The 18,739-nt window shown below is 32.3% G+C and overlaps 1 non-coding gene across 1 annotated transcript; it reads right to left on the reverse strand.

Moving 5' to 3' along the window:
- Positions 1 to 18,032: 18,032 nt before the first annotated feature.
- LOC141702170 (small nucleolar RNA R71) lies at positions 18,033 to 18,139 on the reverse strand. The gene has a single exon (XR_012567042.1). It is a non-coding gene; the product is annotated as a small nucleolar RNA R71 (small nucleolar RNA).
- Between the last annotated feature and the right edge of the window lie 600 nt (positions 18,140 to 18,739).

Consider the following 18,739-nt stretch of genomic DNA (forward strand, 5'->3'; position numbering starts at 1 on the left):
AGCAACAAAGATAAATAAATTAACATCATTTGTGTTAGGTATAAAGTGCAACACAGAAGGGGGTGAATGTGTTTTTTTTCTTGATCTTATATTCTTGAAAATCAGATAGTGTTTAGGCTTCGGAACTCAACAACTAAATATTAATTTGTAGTGATAAATAAATGGATGTAAAAGACACAAGTAATTTATCAAAACTCACTTGATTTATATTTAAATCAAAAATGTTGTGCTACAAATCTGTATTCTTGAATGATAAGAACTCAACTACTTCTCTTGAGAGAATACAAGATTTCTAGATCTGTTTTCGTTACTTCTAAATAAAAGACCCGTGACATGTTTCATAGATTAACATGCACAGTTTACAGGAGTTGCATTAAAATGGACTAACATATTTTGTAATGTCTGTTTTCCAATTTCCAGTTTAAGTGCAGCATATCTGCATACAATCTATTAGGTCTGTGACCCTCCTTTGTCCAGTTCATCTTGGCCCTTGATCTTGCATTCTTCAAGCTGCATTTGTAGACTTTCCAATTTAATGATAGAATTGTTTGTTGACCAGATAATCTTGGATCTTTAAGTTGTCTGTATTTTGAGTTTTGAGCTGATATCGAGATCTATTATACTGTATAGAGAAGTAACATATCGATATGTATAATGACTTATCGATATCTTTACTTCTCTATTAGTATTATGACTTGTCGATATGTCCACTTCTCTACATGCAGTTTTGTCTTGTTGATATCTCCACTTCTCTACATGCAATTTTGACTTGACGATAGCTCCACTCCTCTACATGTAGTTTTGACTTGTCGATATCTCCACTTCTCTACATACAGTTTTGACTTGTCGATATCTCCACTTCTCTACATGCAGTTTTGACTTGTCAATACCTCCACTCCTCTACATGCAGTTTTGACTTGTTAATATCTCCACTTCTCTACATGCATTTTTGACTTATCGATATCTCTTTGGACTTCTCTACAAGCAGAATGACATCTCTACAAGTAGAATGACTTCTTTAAAAGTCATTTTTGACTTCTCGACAGACATCTCTATACATCTTGATCTGTGACTTATCGATATGTAACTTAGAACATTTTTCCAAAAACAACATTATTCAATTCCAAGCTTCTACACTTCTCTCTGAGGCATGATCAGGATTGATCTTCTTCCAGAGTTTATTCCTTAGCTTGATGTCTATTCATTGAAAAATCTTCCAGTCTAATCTCCTTCACACTTTTACCGACTCAAAAAATACAAATACAATAAGATTATCATACAACTAATTTTTAGGGTTGTCAAAGTGACTTAGTCTTGTTATGTACATGCATGTCTTGCACAACAATCTCCCCCAATTTGTGAGAAGATTACTTGTCACAAATTCATGCTTGATAACAAGAATAACCTCAAGCTAAGATTGACAAAGTACATGTTTTATACATGAGATACATCTTGTAGTTATATTTAGAATTGAATATACAGAATCATCTAAATATTTCATATCATGGTTGTTCTCTAATCAAATCCTTGATTTTGACAAGGCACTCAAGTTCTACAATTATTTTCAGTCACTCTTAGAGCTTTCACCAGTTTCAACCATTCACTTACTGAGTAACTGTCAAGATATTTTTTCCAGTACATTGATAATCTATGAGTCTTGATATTCAGAAATACATCATCAGAAGAAACTCCACTCAACCCTTTTGCTTTAAGCTCATTTGACCTCTTCTCAAACATCTCAATTTCTTTAGCCTTCTTTATTTCATTTTCTTCCTTTTCAGCCTTCTCCCTTGTATGCCTTTCATCTCTTTCTTTTAACCTTCCGGCCAGTTCAACCTTCCTCATCTTAGTAAAAGCATCATTTCCATTCATAAGACTAATTGCTCTTTCAAGTTCTACAGTTGAGTAACTTTCAGTCTTTTCTTTGTTGAGCAAGTTGAATGTGTCATCTTTAAAATAAATTTTCACCTTTCCCAGGGTTTCTATACAGACATTAACTATTTCTTCAGCTAGTTGTTTGTTGTAGTCATCATCTGATATTTCTTCTAATATTGGTATAAAAAAAATCATCTTGATTGTAAACCATTACAATCAAGATGATTAAGCCCCGGTTTCTTAATTGCCCCTTTTCTTGGGTTCTTTTGATTTTTTTGGCAGTCTTTGCGATTTATTAATCGGGCAATCGCTGTTCGGGGTTAAAAATTGATTAAGCGAAAATTGGGTCAAAAGTTATTTTTTTCGAAAATTGATCAAAAATCGGATTATTTGATAAAAATTGAGTTAATCGGTCACATTGGTAAAAAAAATAAAAAATTTAATAGAAAAAAAGAAAGTAAATTTTTAAAAAAATAATGAAAAAAATTATTCTCGTATACATAACTCCTATTTTAAAGGGTTAAATAATGAACTTTCTTAATTTTTAATCTCACATCAATCTCAATTCATAAGTTAAATCTTAAATCTTATTATATTAATATTAATAATATTACATATTTTAAATTTATTTATATAGATATATATTATATTTATGTATGTATAATCAAAATAAATTAATTAGTTACATATATTAACATTCATATATATAAAAAAGAATTAAAGTAGTTATGATTAATGATTCGATTAATCATTATGTCTCGATTAATCCCTCAACGGTGCATCCACCGACTAAGTTCAATTCCCGTTTTCTACAACACTATTTTTTTTGCAATTACATTAGTTTTAGTTTTAAGCCAATTTTTTTTATTTTTATTTGCGATAGTTAGTGTTCTAAAAGTTCTCGATATAAGCGATTAATCCCAGATTAATTCTACCAGGCGTCCGACCAATTCAATATTTAATATTCGATTAATTACTACGAGTTTCTTTAGAAGATACTACATTCATTTAAATATGAATAATTATGGAATTTATATGACAGAATAACTATATATATGTTTAATAAATAACTAATATAATCATAATAAATATATTAAATAATTATTTAATATTAATTACATCCGATTTTTACTACGATTAATATTTTCGATTAATCCTAAATCGGTAGTTCAACCAATTTTATATGATTCCCGATTCCCGATTTTTACAGCATTGGTGATACTTGATAAAAAATAATTAAATTAAAGTGTTTATGTTTTTAAACAAAATTAAGACCCAAAAAGTTTACATTCATTTTATAATTTTGTTTCAAATGAAAAATTGTGAACTAAACTAATACCTTGTAGTAATTTTTATTAATTATTTATGTTTATTGTTTTATTGTCATTACAATGGTTATTGTATTTTATTGATTTTTCAACATGTTAATGACATTCAAGTTACAAATGAGCGTTGCACAAGCTGCTCACGAGAGCTTGTTGAATTACAAATTTTATTCGTTGAATATATAATTGTCATTATATATTTTTATACATGAATTTTTGTATTATGCTCAGAAATTCGATTGCTTCGGAATCCAAAATTCGAATGCGTAAAAAATAGACAATATAAAACAATGTCGATTATCTTTACACGCCTCATCATGTTTATTTACCTTTTATTTCAGTTGATGTCTTAGTTGTTGTCGGATATAAACACCACGTCCTTACTAAAATCACTCAACGGTGAAATTTCTGTGAGATCGATAGTGTTTTCCTGCATTTCAACTGTAAACCAAAATATCGGTTGATATGAGAGGCTATCTAACTTCTCGTGGAGAGATGATAAAGTTCGTTAGAGCCTCCTTCTGAGCCATAATTTCTCCACTCCGAGTAATATCATATAATATATATCGGATCATTTCATAACGAGACTTGGAACCTGGTTGATTTTGACAATGAATAACATGTTATCCAAATTTGTCCATGCGAGATAAACACAAAAGACAATATGCACCATTTAAAAATAAGAGGATCATGAGTGTAGCACAAAATCATTTGATACTCAATTTGGGTCATATATTTTCTCAGTCCCTATATAGTAATGTCTAACAAGAAATCATGAGCATGTTTTGTCTCTAAACATTTAATATTGTTGTTTGTCACTCTTAAAATAAAAAATAATATATTATGATATAATATATAATATATAAGGAAGAGAGAAAAGAGAGAGCTCAAGAATTGTATTTCATATATGTTCTATATTACAAGCTCAAAAGGGCGAAGTCTATTTATAGGCCTATTAGACATGAGTTACATTGACTTGTAAAGTCAAGGGTCATGCAATTGTAAAGTCAAAAGTCTTAAGTTATATGAAGATGAAAGATTATAGCTTAGAATATTCTAGAGTCATCCACTAATATACATAACACTCCCCCTTAGATGACATGTAATAACATCATACCTCGTTAAAACCTTACTAGAAAAACCCATGTGGAAAAAACCCTAGTGAAGGAAAAAAGTACATGTGTTATACATAATTCAATTACCATGGCCCCCCTCTCATTCTAACATAAATCTCGAAATTTACGCATTCAAATCTTACCAACAAATCTTCTGGATTTTCACACAAGCGAATCTTACCAACATCAATTTCTCCCATTTGTAGAAGTTCATGAGTGAAGAAATGTTTTGGATCAATGTGTTTTGTCATATCTCCTTTGATGTAACCTTCTTTAGTCTGAGTGATACATGCTTCATTATCTTTAAATAAACAGTATGACTTCATTTATTGACTGAAAGACCACATGATTCTCGAATATGGTAGACCAAAGATCTTAGCCATACACATTCTCGACTTGCTTCATGAAGTGCTAACAGTTTTGCATGATTCGAAGAAGTTGCTGCAAAAGTCTGCTTTGTAGATTGCCAAGATATTGCAGTATCACTATAATATCCTGAATTTTCAGGAATCAATGTTATTATTATTTGGATTAATTTATGTGATCATTTCAATTTTGAGGCAATAAAATTATGGATATTTTATTTCTGATGATGAGGTTGTGTCTTTTTATGGCTTAAGGTGTTAATTGTTAGTGTTGTATCGATCCTTGTCAGTTTTCTGAAAATATTTACTTAAATTTATTATTTTTAAAATTTTATTAAAAGCCGGTCATTTTATTGTTATCGGCCAGATGAGTTCGTTTTAAAATTTTGGGGATCGATTGGCTATTTAATCCATGTTTAAAATTATATTTGGTATGTTATCCATGTTTACCTTGATTCGAGTGAATTGTGAAGATATTCAAAAATAATATTTTACGAGTAATTTGTAAAGTGTTAAATGAATTATTACGTCTTTATTATCATTTAAAATATTGTTGGCAATGATATAACATGAGGTAGATTTACGTGCGATCCCGTGAGGACCAGAGTATTTTTTGGATATTTGTTACGTGTTATATGAACTTATACACAATTTGGATGTGTGTCAAAGTGCTTTTATTATGTATTACATGTTTTGTCTCGTTCTGCATGCATTTACATATATTATAGTTGTTTTCGGGGTTTACTGTTAATTTAGAAAATATTTTATTTTCCAAAAGATTATTGGACCCGCCCTTACCGGAAAGTCAAATCCCACAAACATTGTATTTTCATTTTTAAAAAATTATGGGATTTTCAAATATTTTAAATTTTGTATTTTCGGAAAGTTCATAATTATTGGGAACTTTGACATAATTTTTGTATTCATTTGAAATTGTATTTTCCCCCATTTATTATTGATGTTAGGTTAATTATTTTTATTCAATGATATATTTAGGCCCCAAATAATTTTAGGAGTATTTTTCTGTAATTATTAATAGGTTTTTTATTAACAAAAATGTTATTAAAAATTAGATTTATAATTTTTATTTTGCAAAAAATAGTAAAATCCCCTATTCTTGAGTTCTTGAACATCTAATGAATCAAACAACCTTTTAAATGTGATTTTGAACTCCAAATTTCAAGTTCGAGTAAACAAATCGAAGCCCGCGATCTGTTCTTTGGAAATCCATCATCAAATAATCTTCAAGATGGTTAAATTTAAAATTTTAAATTCTAGGGTTCCTTGTCAAATTTGGGGGTTTCGAGGAGTGATTTTGAATCCATAAATAGTTATACCCCTCTATTTATAATTGAATTACCTATTTATTCGCATATTTTGAGTTCGAATTTAATGAGGTCAAAAAGAGGGTTTGTTCATCATTTTTATTTTGATTTTTTTCGAAGTTGTTCTTGATTATTTGTTAATTAGAGTTATTGGGTTAGATTGGTATGATTTAGAGCTCCGTTTTGGGTTATAAATCTTCAAGTTTGGTTATCGTTTTGTGGGGGTTGATTATCGGCCGGAAAATTATCGTCGGGTTATTTTTGATTTGGCGGAATCGACTCTCATGGAAAGATTTGTGATGTTAGTTGTTGTTTCTGGTTTCGTGAGATTGTCGCATGATTTTGTGCTGAAAATGGGGCCAGAAACTCGTGTTTTGGGCGTCGTCAGAGATCGCTGGAGCCGCGAAGCCGCCGGAACTTTCCCAGAATACGGCCGACGTTCGACCCAGTCTGGTGGGTTTTCTTGACCCGTTTGTTATAAATTTAGACCCGGTTTTGATCCTAAAATCCCCAAAACCATTTCCAAAATCTGTATCTGAGATTTTATTTTAAAAATAAATCAAAATTCATATTTTATTTCCAAAATTGATTTTAATATCAAAATTAATTTAGTTAATTATCTTTAAATGATCAAGTAAATCATTTTAATTCCATAACGTTATTTTCCATATTATTTTTCTTTGAAAATCCAAGTTTGATTTAATTATTTATAATTTATTTTAATTAATTAATTATAAATTTTATTGGTTGATTAAATTATTTAATCAATTAATTCTATTTATAAACAGTTAAATAAAATGTAATTATTTGTAATTGAGCCAAATAATATTTTAAAATTATTTTGAGCTTTTCAAAATATATAAAAGTATTGAATAATCAATTAATATTATTATTAATTGAAACATTCTTATTTCATTCGTAATAAATAGAATGTTCATATGTTTAATACGAAACAAATATGTCTAAACTCAGAAAAATATTTCGCTTCCATTAAAAATACCTATGAGACATAAAAATTTTTTAGCGAAAGATCGCTCATTTTGTAAACAATTCTAAGTCGCGTATTGACTGAGAAGTCGTATCTGGACTCGGTTTGAGTTTTAGACATACCGAGTCAAATATTTTGATGATTTGAATTATGTGTTACGTAAATTATGTGTTTACGTGCTATGTGAATTATGTGAGTACGTGTTGTCAGATTATTGTATGTAATTGTTGTCTTATGTATGGGTTATCGTATGGGTAGACGATAAAGTTTTAGATGAGGAAATCGCCGAGTTATTATCGTCTACACGACTAAAGTGATATCTTTTAATTATAGATGTGAATGGTTCAAGACGATTGAGACTAGATGTCGATATCAATATTAAAGTGAAATTTTATTGCATCTCGGGTTTGCAACAACCGCAGAAGAAACAGATTAAAGGATTGGTGGAAATAAAAGACGGTGATTGTCTTGAGACAAGATGTCAGAATAGTTACTGCGAGTAGGGGAGAGGGCGGGTCAGATCAGGGTGGTTTTTGAATAAAATCGAACCAAAACCGCATGTTCTCGATTTTTAAAATTTAAAACCGAAACCGCAACCGAAACCATCGGTTCGGTTTCGGTTTAAGAAACCTTGGTTCAGTTATAAGCGGATCGGTTTCCGATTTAAAATTGTATCACACAAACTTGACAAAATAAATACGACTTGTATTTAAAAAAAAAGAGAAGAACTGCTAAGTAGTGTATAGCAAAGTGAGGCACAGGTCATGACACAAAGACAACAATTTATCCTCACCCTATGTATTTCACTCAAATATAACTGGTTGGCCGTTAACTTACAATGATTTGGTTATAAATAGCCCCATCTGGAACTACTAGTCAATATAATTTACTAACCTCATGTCTATACAAAGAGCGGATATCATTTTTCTACTTGGTTGAATCATCGTGAGATGTAATCTATGTGTTTAAAAAAATGCTAAGTCTTATGATCAGTTAGCATTACACGCTAAAGCCCAAGTACTAAAATACTAATAGCCCAATATGTCCACTGTGTAGTTCAGGTATAAACCTTCAGTTTTATTACTTATATTTATAAATAAAAAATATATGTATTTATTAAATTTAAAAATTTTATATAATTTATTTATTAATTTATTTTAATAATCGGACCGGTTTTGGTTCTTATCGGTTCGGTCTTAAGGTATAACCAAAACGCACAATCGGTTTTGGTTTCGGTTTTTTAATTTTTTGGGTCTGATTTCGGTTCAAATTTATACGGTTCAGTTTTTATCGGTTTTAGCGGTTTTCGGTTTCGGTTTTGCCCAAATTTTGCACACCCTTAACTGCGAGTGTGGCTAATTGCTAAAAACTAAAAGGTAAGTTTTCATCTGTTATTCTACTTCTGGAATAGTTAAATGTTTTGAATACAAAAATGTTTACTTATGTTTATGGAACTATTTTCACCTTAACTCGATATTTTGTTAGTTGAATTATAATATTGTTTTCAATATAACTTATCATTGTGATACTGGTTCAGAAATACTTCTAGTAATTATTTTTCTAGAATCCATTGTTGTTGGTAAACAGTGATTCATTGGTTGTTTCTTGGACAATGAGATACACTGTTCGGTATAAAAGTTGGTTTTGACTATTCCTAATATACAGGAATAGTAGTTGATTGTTGTATAAGAATTCCATTTTTTTACCGAATTCTTATATTCTAGATTGGATGGTTGCGTAAAAGGTCATGGCGCCGGCCCAGAGTGTGCATAAATTATGACATACAATAATATATATGATTATTATTATAGTCCAATGTGTTGCCGTTTTGGGTACCCCCATTTTTTTAGATGTGCTTCGGCATGCCGGTGTTATTTCGCGACTGATCATCGAAGGCAACATATGCGTCTTGAGAGATTCCAATCATTTATTACTGTAACGTCCGCAAAAAATTTTAAACAAGTAATTATCCTTATCGCAATTAGAAAGTAAGTGCGTGAATTAAATTATTTATTATTAATTTATGGCCATCGCAAGTGCGCGCGTCGATTAGTTGATAACGCTTATTGTAATATCCGGGATATATCGTGTAATTATTTTTGCTATTAAATAATTATTATGTGTGTTCAGTATCTATTCTGTGAATTAATTGTTAAGTGTTATCGGTGTTTGGATATTTAAAAATATTATTAACTGAGTATTTTAATTTTTATATGTCTAAAATAAAATATAGATAATTGTCATATCTTTCTAATTATTTTTATGTTGATTTATGGATTTATAAGGATCATATGAAATTTATAAAATCGTTTTCCGGGTATTTAAAACCTATTTTATAAAAACGAGAACCAACCGACGTCACCCGTTGTTACGTTTTTGGAACCCGAAACTCTTCCGAGAACTCCTTCCTAACCTAATTGTAATATTCCGAGCATATTCCATGTTTCGACTTTTTCGATCTGGCGTACGATTTGTTCTGCGCGGGTCCCGGCGCAATATTTTTGATACAATATTCGTTTCGGTAAATCAATAAAACCCATATTTTCGATAAACGGGAGCTTTTTATTAAACTATCCAATTATCACTTCGTAATACGTGTAACCAGGCGCTGAGACCAAGACCGCAGTACAAATTGTACTGGTTTGGATAATTATCCCGAAAACCGATACCGTTTGGATCAGTTTTATAAATAAACGTACCGTTTTATATCCGGAATGATCCAACGGGATACTAATTTTCCGTAATTATAAATAGTCTTTTACCGTATTTTATTTCGTATCAAAATCATTTGCAGACAGATAATTATATAATTTTACAGAGAAAAATCATATATTCATAAATCTTTCTGAGAATCAAACTACTATTTGGAGGTGTTATTGAAATCTGCTCGGGAAGCTCTAGTAACCAAAACGGAGGTTTTGAAGAGTACTATCAGATTATACAAGTTTAGAACTGCAAAATCAAAGGTTTATTTTCTGGAAATTTATTTATTTTCGAATTATTTTATGAAAAATATGAATTTTTGTTTAGATGATTGTTTGTATGATTTGATGATTGCATGTTGTAGAGCTTGTTTTCCTGATGATTTTGATATATTATACGTCTGATTTGGAGTTCAATAACATGTTCAAATCCGAGTTTGATTTTCGAATTTCAAAATTAGGGTTTATAACCCATATGAATGTTTTCAATTGAAATTTGGGGATTTTTGATTCAAGGGTTATTAGCTGTTGATTTATAGTGGGTTGTGTTCCTTATGAAATTTGAAATCGATTGGTATATAGCTCGTTAACAGAGGATTAGTGAATTGAAGGTAGTTGTGTTTTTAAGTTTTACGATGTTCTTGGCCAATTTCCGGCCAAGTCTGGGGTTATTGGTGAATTTTGATTGCAGATATAGATTCCTGGTGTTGTGTAGTATTGATCTGGAGCTTGTGGTGGTGGGAGGATGCCGGAGTCGAGTTCTCCGGCCACCCCCGACGTTTTCCGGCGACTGGACTGCAAAATTGCAGTTTGGTCCCTGTACTTTTGGAAATGATGAAGTTAGGTCCCTGAGGTTTCCAGAATTTGCAAAAATAGGATTCCTGTTTTAAAAATATTCAAAAATCATATTTCCTATTTATTTTTATTATAAAAATTCATTTTTAATTTCTGAAAATTCTAAAAATTAGTATTTTAATTCCAAAAATTATTTTTAATTCAAAAATAAATCTAAATTAATTAGTTAATTAATTTCAGTTAATTTCTAATTGATTAATTGGTCAATTAATTCGAAAATTAATTGATTAATTGATTTAATTAATTATTAATTGATTTTAATTAATTATTTAATTAGATTTAATTATTTAAAAATGATTTAAAAATTCCGAAAAATAGTTTCGAGCTTTAAAATATTATTCTAAATTATTTCCAAGGCTCGATAATTATTATAAAATTGTTTCGGAGCCAGAATTGGCCAACCGAACCCTGTTTGTTACCTTGAAATTGATCCAACGGCCCGTTTTAATTCCGAAAAATGTTTTAAAAATCATTTTAAATACCAGAAAGCCTATTTATGTCCCGAGACTTCTTTATAAATGATATTTCATTGATTACGTGATGTATTATGTGTTATACGTGACTTGTTGATTGACTATCGGTCTATATATTCGGTGTTTACTTGATTATTGCGTAACTTTCAATCCGTTAACCGGATTTGGGTAAAACAAAGGGTATATAGAAGTATGTGTTAAATAGAATCATATGAGTTGAATATTGATAAATGCTTATGATATGTGAGCAGAAGAGGCAAAACATAGGAAAGGGAAACAGGTAGTTGAGGAATGAGACGGTTGAGATTGGAAGCAAGTGCAATATAGTAAGCTAATACCAGGCAAGTGTTCTGAACTTTCTCGAGATATTGTAGTACTTGATAGTCTTGTTGATATTGCAAGTGCTTTGAAGCACTGAAACCCAAACCCTGATTCCAGTTATTGTTCTTGAGCCATGAACCTTATTCTTTCTAAGCCATTGATTATTGTATACCCCAAACACGAACCACAAATCTACGATACTACTCCACAAATACATACAAACTAAATACCAAAAACTGAACTGAATTACTTATATACTCAACCTATTGTATTTTATGCTTTGAAAGCCCAAATCTTTGAAACCCTGAAACGTTGATTCCTTGTTATCCAATTCTTTCATTACCCAGCATCCAAGCTTTGAAATTACCTTATTGATCCTTACAAGGATTGAAACCCTTTCATTGTTAAACACTCATTGTTGTTAATGATTCTGGTTATTGTTTATTATTGCTTATTCTGTTATTATGTTAGAATTAGATTGTTTTTATAAAATTGTGGACCAGATTTGTGGTCAGACCATATAATGGTCAAGTTAGGCCAATGTGTGCCTTGGATCCAGTAGTTAGAGCAATGCTGTGTGCTTTGCTCGGGGTTAGTGTGTGACTGATCAGCAACCTAACCTTGGTTTTTAAAATAAAAGTATAATATCCAATTCTAAATCATAATCCATTGTTCACTTGATATCATAATCATGTTCACTTGATGATCATTATTCTCAGTTTTGTCATTGTGACTTGCTGAGCTAGTTAGCTCATTTGTGCGATGTTGTTTATATTCTTTCCAGTTAAAAAGGAACCAGTTGGTAGTGAGGATCCCCAGTCCAGCGCGAGAGCTAGGGATTAAGGTTGAGGAAGCTGAGCTAGTAGGCTTCTTTTGGAATAAATTAAGTTTGTAAAACTTTGTAATAATGTTTAATACTCAGTTTTGAGTTTGGAATAGTTGGGATTTGAACGTTTGTAATATAATAGTGTGTTTGGCTTGTGTGCATACTTTAACCTGTTGCGGTCCGTGGTGGTTGGTAAGTAGGGTCACTGCATATTATTATTATCTTTATTATTGTTATAAGCAGGTTATAAATAAGGTGTGTGTGTGGACCCCAAACTTCTGACCCGGGTTTGGAGGGCGCCACACTTATATTTATCGAGAACTGCAGAAACTGTTATCTTTAAAATAATGTTAAATATTTATTTTCTTTTAAATATATATTTACATATTTTCTCTCTAATATGTATAACTTTAAAAATCTAAAGTGAGAGTTTTATTACGTAGTGCACAACAATATTCGGATATTATTTATCTCTTACCTATTTGCGCTAATCTTATTTTGTGTCGTTAAATATCTCGTGGGAATTTAACTAAATATGGGATTTCTGATTTTTGGTTAATTAATAATTATTTGGTTATTTTCTCAAAGAGAGTTTCATTTTATTCTATACTTATAATCGAGTGTATCATAGAATTCAGATATCTTATAATTTTGTTACTCAGTTATTTAATCCTAAGTTAAATTGACAATTTTGTTACATAAGTGTTAGTTTTAGAAATCCAAATATTGACAATTTTGTTACATAAGTGTTAGTTTTAGAAATCCAAATATTGCCAATAATAAATCTTGAGAAAATTATTTAAAATTCCTAAGATAGGTGCTTCAGAAATTATTATTTAGTAATTTTTTTTATATCTAATTATTTTGATAAGAAAAACTCATTTTTTTATTATTTCTTTATTTCGAGTAAATATTATTTAAAATATTAGGTGAGTCTTTATATGCTCAACTAACCCTTATTGAAATATTTGGGTGGTGTACTTTTATTTTACTCTAGTTTATTTTATTTTATTTTATTTTTATTTTCATTTATTATATGGAAGGAGTAATAAAAGGTTCAATTTTTGGATTAATCAAGTGTTAGCAATCTTGTACGATATAGACAATATTATATAAATTGAATATATAACTCATTCATAAGAACACTGCTAATTCTTAAATCACATAAGCATATAAGAATTAATAATTAAGTTAGGAGAAGGGTTTGAGAAAGAAAACAAAGATTGGATTTAATCTCGAGTCCAGAAAACTGTGTCCTTAAAGCGGTTTCGCCCCGAACCATCCGTGTTTAGCGACCTGCTTCCCAGGATAAAACAAGATACCAGTATAATCGATAAATCGAAAATATTCTCAGCGAACTTGAACTGAGCTCGAGAACTATCACCAGAATATTGGGAAAATTTAAGATTAAAGAGACCAAGAATTAAAGAGACGACTCTTATTTTCTCGACTTAATAAAACTGATGCCCTAAGACTCTATATTTAAAGAGAGGCTTGAAAGAACTTGTATTTATTTTCGAAGTGGTATATGGTATTTATAAGAAAAACCAAGGAATAGGTTTGTGTTACTCTTTATGTGGTACAAAATCCACTTTTCACATTAAAAGGTCACACTTTGGAACATCAATTCTTATTCACCTTTTACTCATTTTGAGCGTGTAAATATGCGTTGGAAACCCCTCGAAGAGGAGAATACATTCCAATAAATACACACCACTAACACATAATGTGTATCACTCATATAGAGTCTCAAAATGATTCACAACTTAGTCTAAAATACTAAGTTTGTCCAACAATCCCTCACAAATGAGATTGATGGTCCAGTAGCACACACCACATACACAGACAGACGCGGAGCTTGACTTGGTGATAGTTCTGGCGGTCAGATATAGCATACGATAGGTAGAGAATGCTCCTTGAACCTTCGCTCGAATGAGTATACCGACTTTACTGGTAGACAGTATTACGTGATGTTCTTGAACTATTCGACAGTTTGTGTAAACGATGATTTACTTATCACTATATATTTCCTGACTCATTCAGTTCTCATGATTATGTCCATTTTGGCCCTGGAACATCTTCCTAGTTCTGCAAGAGTTTCTAAAGAATTGTGCCTCACAATTCTCCTTTGAAGTGGCCCAACTTCTCTCTTACATAGGTGATCTTTATCTTATAGAGTAACCCGCGTTTACTCAACCGAATATTATATATTCAAACTTCAAATCCTTGTATTCGTCAAAGATCATTAAAAGCATAAAGCTTAACCTCATACCTCATGGGTCTCACTGTTTCATCATTATATTCACTGTTTCATCATCATATAAATAGGCTAGGGGTTACCCCCACAGTGATTTGGTCATCATGATTTAGTTGTCCCATTGAACCAAGTTTTTGGGATCTCCAGTCAGCAAGGTTGGGTGTCCACCATGACGCCGTTAAGCAATAGGCAAGGCCCATTCCTCTCGATAATTTTACAACTATCTCTCGGTCTAACTAGATTCCCTTGGCTTAAACGGATTCGCTCAGTTTAACCATCTGGTTAGTGGATCCAAACATTATCATTTGACTTTACATAGTCAATCATGACAATTCTCATTGAGAATGGTTGTTTAACGGTATCATGTCCTCATCATAGCGGTGAGACATACAATTGCATACACAACAATATGATCTCCCAATTTATAGATTGATTACATAATATATGCATATTGAAGAATCGTTTTCCTTGTCATTTGAGAATATCCTTATAAAGTGGCTATTCAGCCTTTTAACTACATTTATTTATGCACCAGACTCGTATTCCATCATGAATCGAGCTAAGTTTAGGATTTCCATGACACAACTGCTAAGTGTGAAATATATTTTCTAATGACTTTTAAGTTCTTAAAGTCAAATATCTGATTTACATACTCTATTCACATAGTACAATTAGATATCTTTCGTATCGCAGTCCAAGCTCACGATCGCATATCATACACCTTGAATCACATTGCAATCACTTCCAAGTGACAAATTTTCATTATAATCGTGCATTTACTCAGTTTACCAATTGTGTAGTCTATGTCCGATTTTGTATAATTTTAAAAAGTACAACAGACTTGCAATCCTTCTTGAGAGATCCTTGTTCATCTACACTTAGATAAATACAAATCCATTATAGGTATGACAACTTTAGCTTCGTTGATCTCTTCAAGATTCACATCACCAGCATGTGATATGTATCATCTAAGACTTTTAAAATCATGAAGGTTGTAATCTTCAAATCAAAACCTTTCAATCTCATCAAGATTTTCAGAGACGATCCTCTTCTCATTACTTCTCATAATGATCAGATCATGTGGCGCCCTCCAAACCTGGGTTAGAAGTTTGGGGTCCACAACACACACACCATATATATAAACCTATTTATATAATAATAATAATATATGCAATGACCCTACTTATCATAATCCACGGAGCCCAACAGTCCAAAGTATGTCCATAAGCCACAACCTTATTATTACAAACATACCAAATCCCAAATTTATTTATCTTACAACTGAAGTGAAACTTTATTATAAACTTTTAACACAAACTAAGCCACACATCTTCCGCTAGCTTATTTCATTTCAACCTGAAAACCTAGCTTGCGCACTTGTCTGGGGATCCTCGCTACCACCAGTTTCCTTCTTAATTGGAAAAGAACATAAACATATTTGCAAGAGTGAGCTAACTAGCTCAGCAAGTCATAATGATAGTCACTTGTTGAGTGGCATTTATGATACTTTATTACGCTCTGAGAAGCATTGAAATGGTGTATTTGTACTCAAGTTATTGGTATTTTAATGTGTTTTCTAGTATTTTTTTCATTTTCAGGCATTATCCAGGTAATCAGGTGAATTAGCATTGTTTTGGTGCTAATTTGGTGTTAGGAAGGTGTTGGAATAAAAGCTAGCGAAGACCAGCTCATTCCAACAAGAAAAAGAAGAAAGATGATTTTTGGCAGAAGCCCAGCGCGCCCGCGCTTATCAAGCGCATGGCCGCGCCCAAACTATAGAGAGCCAGCGTGCCCGCGCTGATCAAGCGCGCGGCCGTGCCAGGTCGGGTTTCAAGAATCCTGTTTTGAATAGAAGATTGATTTTTGGACTTCTATGCTGATCAGGGCTGCTATATAATCATAATTTTAGGTTGTTTTTCATAACTTATTAGGATATCAAGCCAGAGACATATCAGAGCTAAGGAGAAGCCGACAAGAGACCTATAGCACAATTCAACAAAGGCGAAGACGATCTAGTTTATTCTTGTGAATATTTGTTTTGAGTTGTAATCTTGGATGCTTGTTTCTTGTTTTGTTGAACCTATACTCTTGTGTTAACTTTGATATTATTCGTTTATAAAGACTACGTTTAGTATACCATGCTTTCATCGGAACCCACATAGAAAATGAGTCTGATTATGGGCTAATCGTTATCATGGGGTTTTAGCGGATTTATTTATGGATTTCTTTAGTTGATTTGTTTCAATGCCTTAGTGTATGGTGATTGTATGATAACCTAGTATTGGTTGTGCTTATTCGTCTTATGAGCATCGCGAACTTATAAGATAGTGTGTTAATTCTTAATGAAGCAAAAGTAAATTTAAGGATTTAGAACTTGCCATGCTAGCATAGGTTCATGTATTGATACGCATAATTCGTAGGTAATTTTAACCATCTTACTTGCCCTATGTAATCACGATAGATAAATTGTGCATTAAACCGTTATGTTGTCAAATTCTATAGATATATAGGGTCTCAATATAATTGGTGTCTATTTAGTTTCTATCTTTTTTGTGGATGTCTGGTAGTATGGTATTCGTGCAACGAAAGTTGGCGTTTACTAGTTTCGTGTTATCTAATTAGTGTCATCACCATTACATGCTAAGGTTAAGAACTAAAAGGCTATTGAATAAAGTATATAATGAAGTTAGAATCCCATGTTTGTCATATATATATCAATTCAATCATTTTTATTCTCTTAGTTATAATTGTTAGTTATAAACAATCTTAATTTGTTATCGTTTTAGCATTGAATAATAGCCATATCATCGGTCCATAAGTGCACAAATTAATTAGCTAACCAAGCCAGTCTCTGTGGGAACGAACTAGAAATAATTATATACTACTTGCGAACGTGTATACTTGCGTGTAATTTAGCGCGTGTTTAGCGACTAACAAGTTTTTGTCGCCGCTGCCGGGGACTGCAGTGTTAATTATTAGTTTATGTGTTTGTCATCAGTGGTCGTTAAAGTTCATTGACTCGGACATTATTACTTATCTATTCCCTTGTCTTATTTCAGGTACTCTGCCGAGCATGTATGCATACGCGTTCTCGGTCTCGTAAGAGAACTCTGGATAAAGCCAAGAAAGAAGCTGTAGTGGTTCGAAGGGAAGTTTTTGAAGAAGAAGAGAAGGTAGAAGAAGAAGAGAAAGTCGAGGAAGCAGTTTTAGTAGTGATGGGAGATCAAGCAGAAATTCCTAAGGCTCTGATGGACTATTCTCAGCCTAAGATCAATGATATTCATTCGAGCATCATCAGACCAGCCATCTCAGCTAACACTTTTGAGATCAAATCAAGCACGATTCAGATGATACAGAACTCAGTTCAGTTTAGGGGTTCTCCTACTGAAGACCCCAACATGCACATCAGGGATTTCATCGAGATCTGCGATACTTTCAAGTTCAATGGTGTGACTGAAGATGCTATCAAGCTGCGACTCTTCCCATTCTCTCTGAGGGATAAGGCAAAGTGCTGGTTACATTCTCTACCACCAGGGTCTATCACTAAATGGGAAGATCTTGCTCAAAATTTTATCACTAAATTCTTCCCTATGGCGAAGACTGTTGCAATCAGGAATGCTCTTACTCAGTTTGCTCAGTAAACTGGAGAATCTCTGTGTGAGGCTTGGGATCGATATAAGGAGATGCTAAGGAAGTGCCCACAATATAGCATGCCTGATTGGATGATTATAAATTATTTCTACAATGGATTGGGTGCTATTTCTAGACCCATGCTCGATGCGGCATCAGGAGGAGCCTTGTGGGCTAAAAGCTACAATGAAGCTTATGAATTGATTACACTGATGGCTGCTTATGAATACCAGAATCCTTCCCAGAGACTAACTCAGGGAAAGGTAGCAGGAATTCTGGAGTTGGATGCAGCAACGGTTATAGCTGCCCAACTTAAGGCTTTAACGATGAAGGTGGACTTTTTGGCTAATTATGGAGTTAATCAAATCACTAGTGTCTGTGAGCTTTGTGTTGGTGCCCATGAGACTGATCAGTGTGCTATTTCTAGTGAATCAGCCCAGTTCGTGAGCAATTTTCAGAGATCGCAACAACCTGTGCCAACCACTTATCATCCCAACAACCGCAATCATCCTAATTTCAGTTGGATCAACGCTCAGAATTCGGTTCAACAGCCTTATCAGCAGTACCCAACTAAGCAATACAACCCCTGGTTTTCAGCAACCGCAATATGCACCAAGACACAACTTCAGCTTCCACAAGCTAATGAAAAATCTGAATTAGAGGAGTTAAAGCTTATGTGCAA

This window comes from Apium graveolens, unplaced genomic scaffold (genome assembly GCF_009905375.1).
Source record: "Apium graveolens cultivar Ventura unplaced genomic scaffold, ASM990537v1 ctg4715, whole genome shotgun sequence".
NCBI lineage: Eukaryota > Viridiplantae > Streptophyta > Magnoliopsida > Apiales > Apiaceae > Apium > Apium graveolens.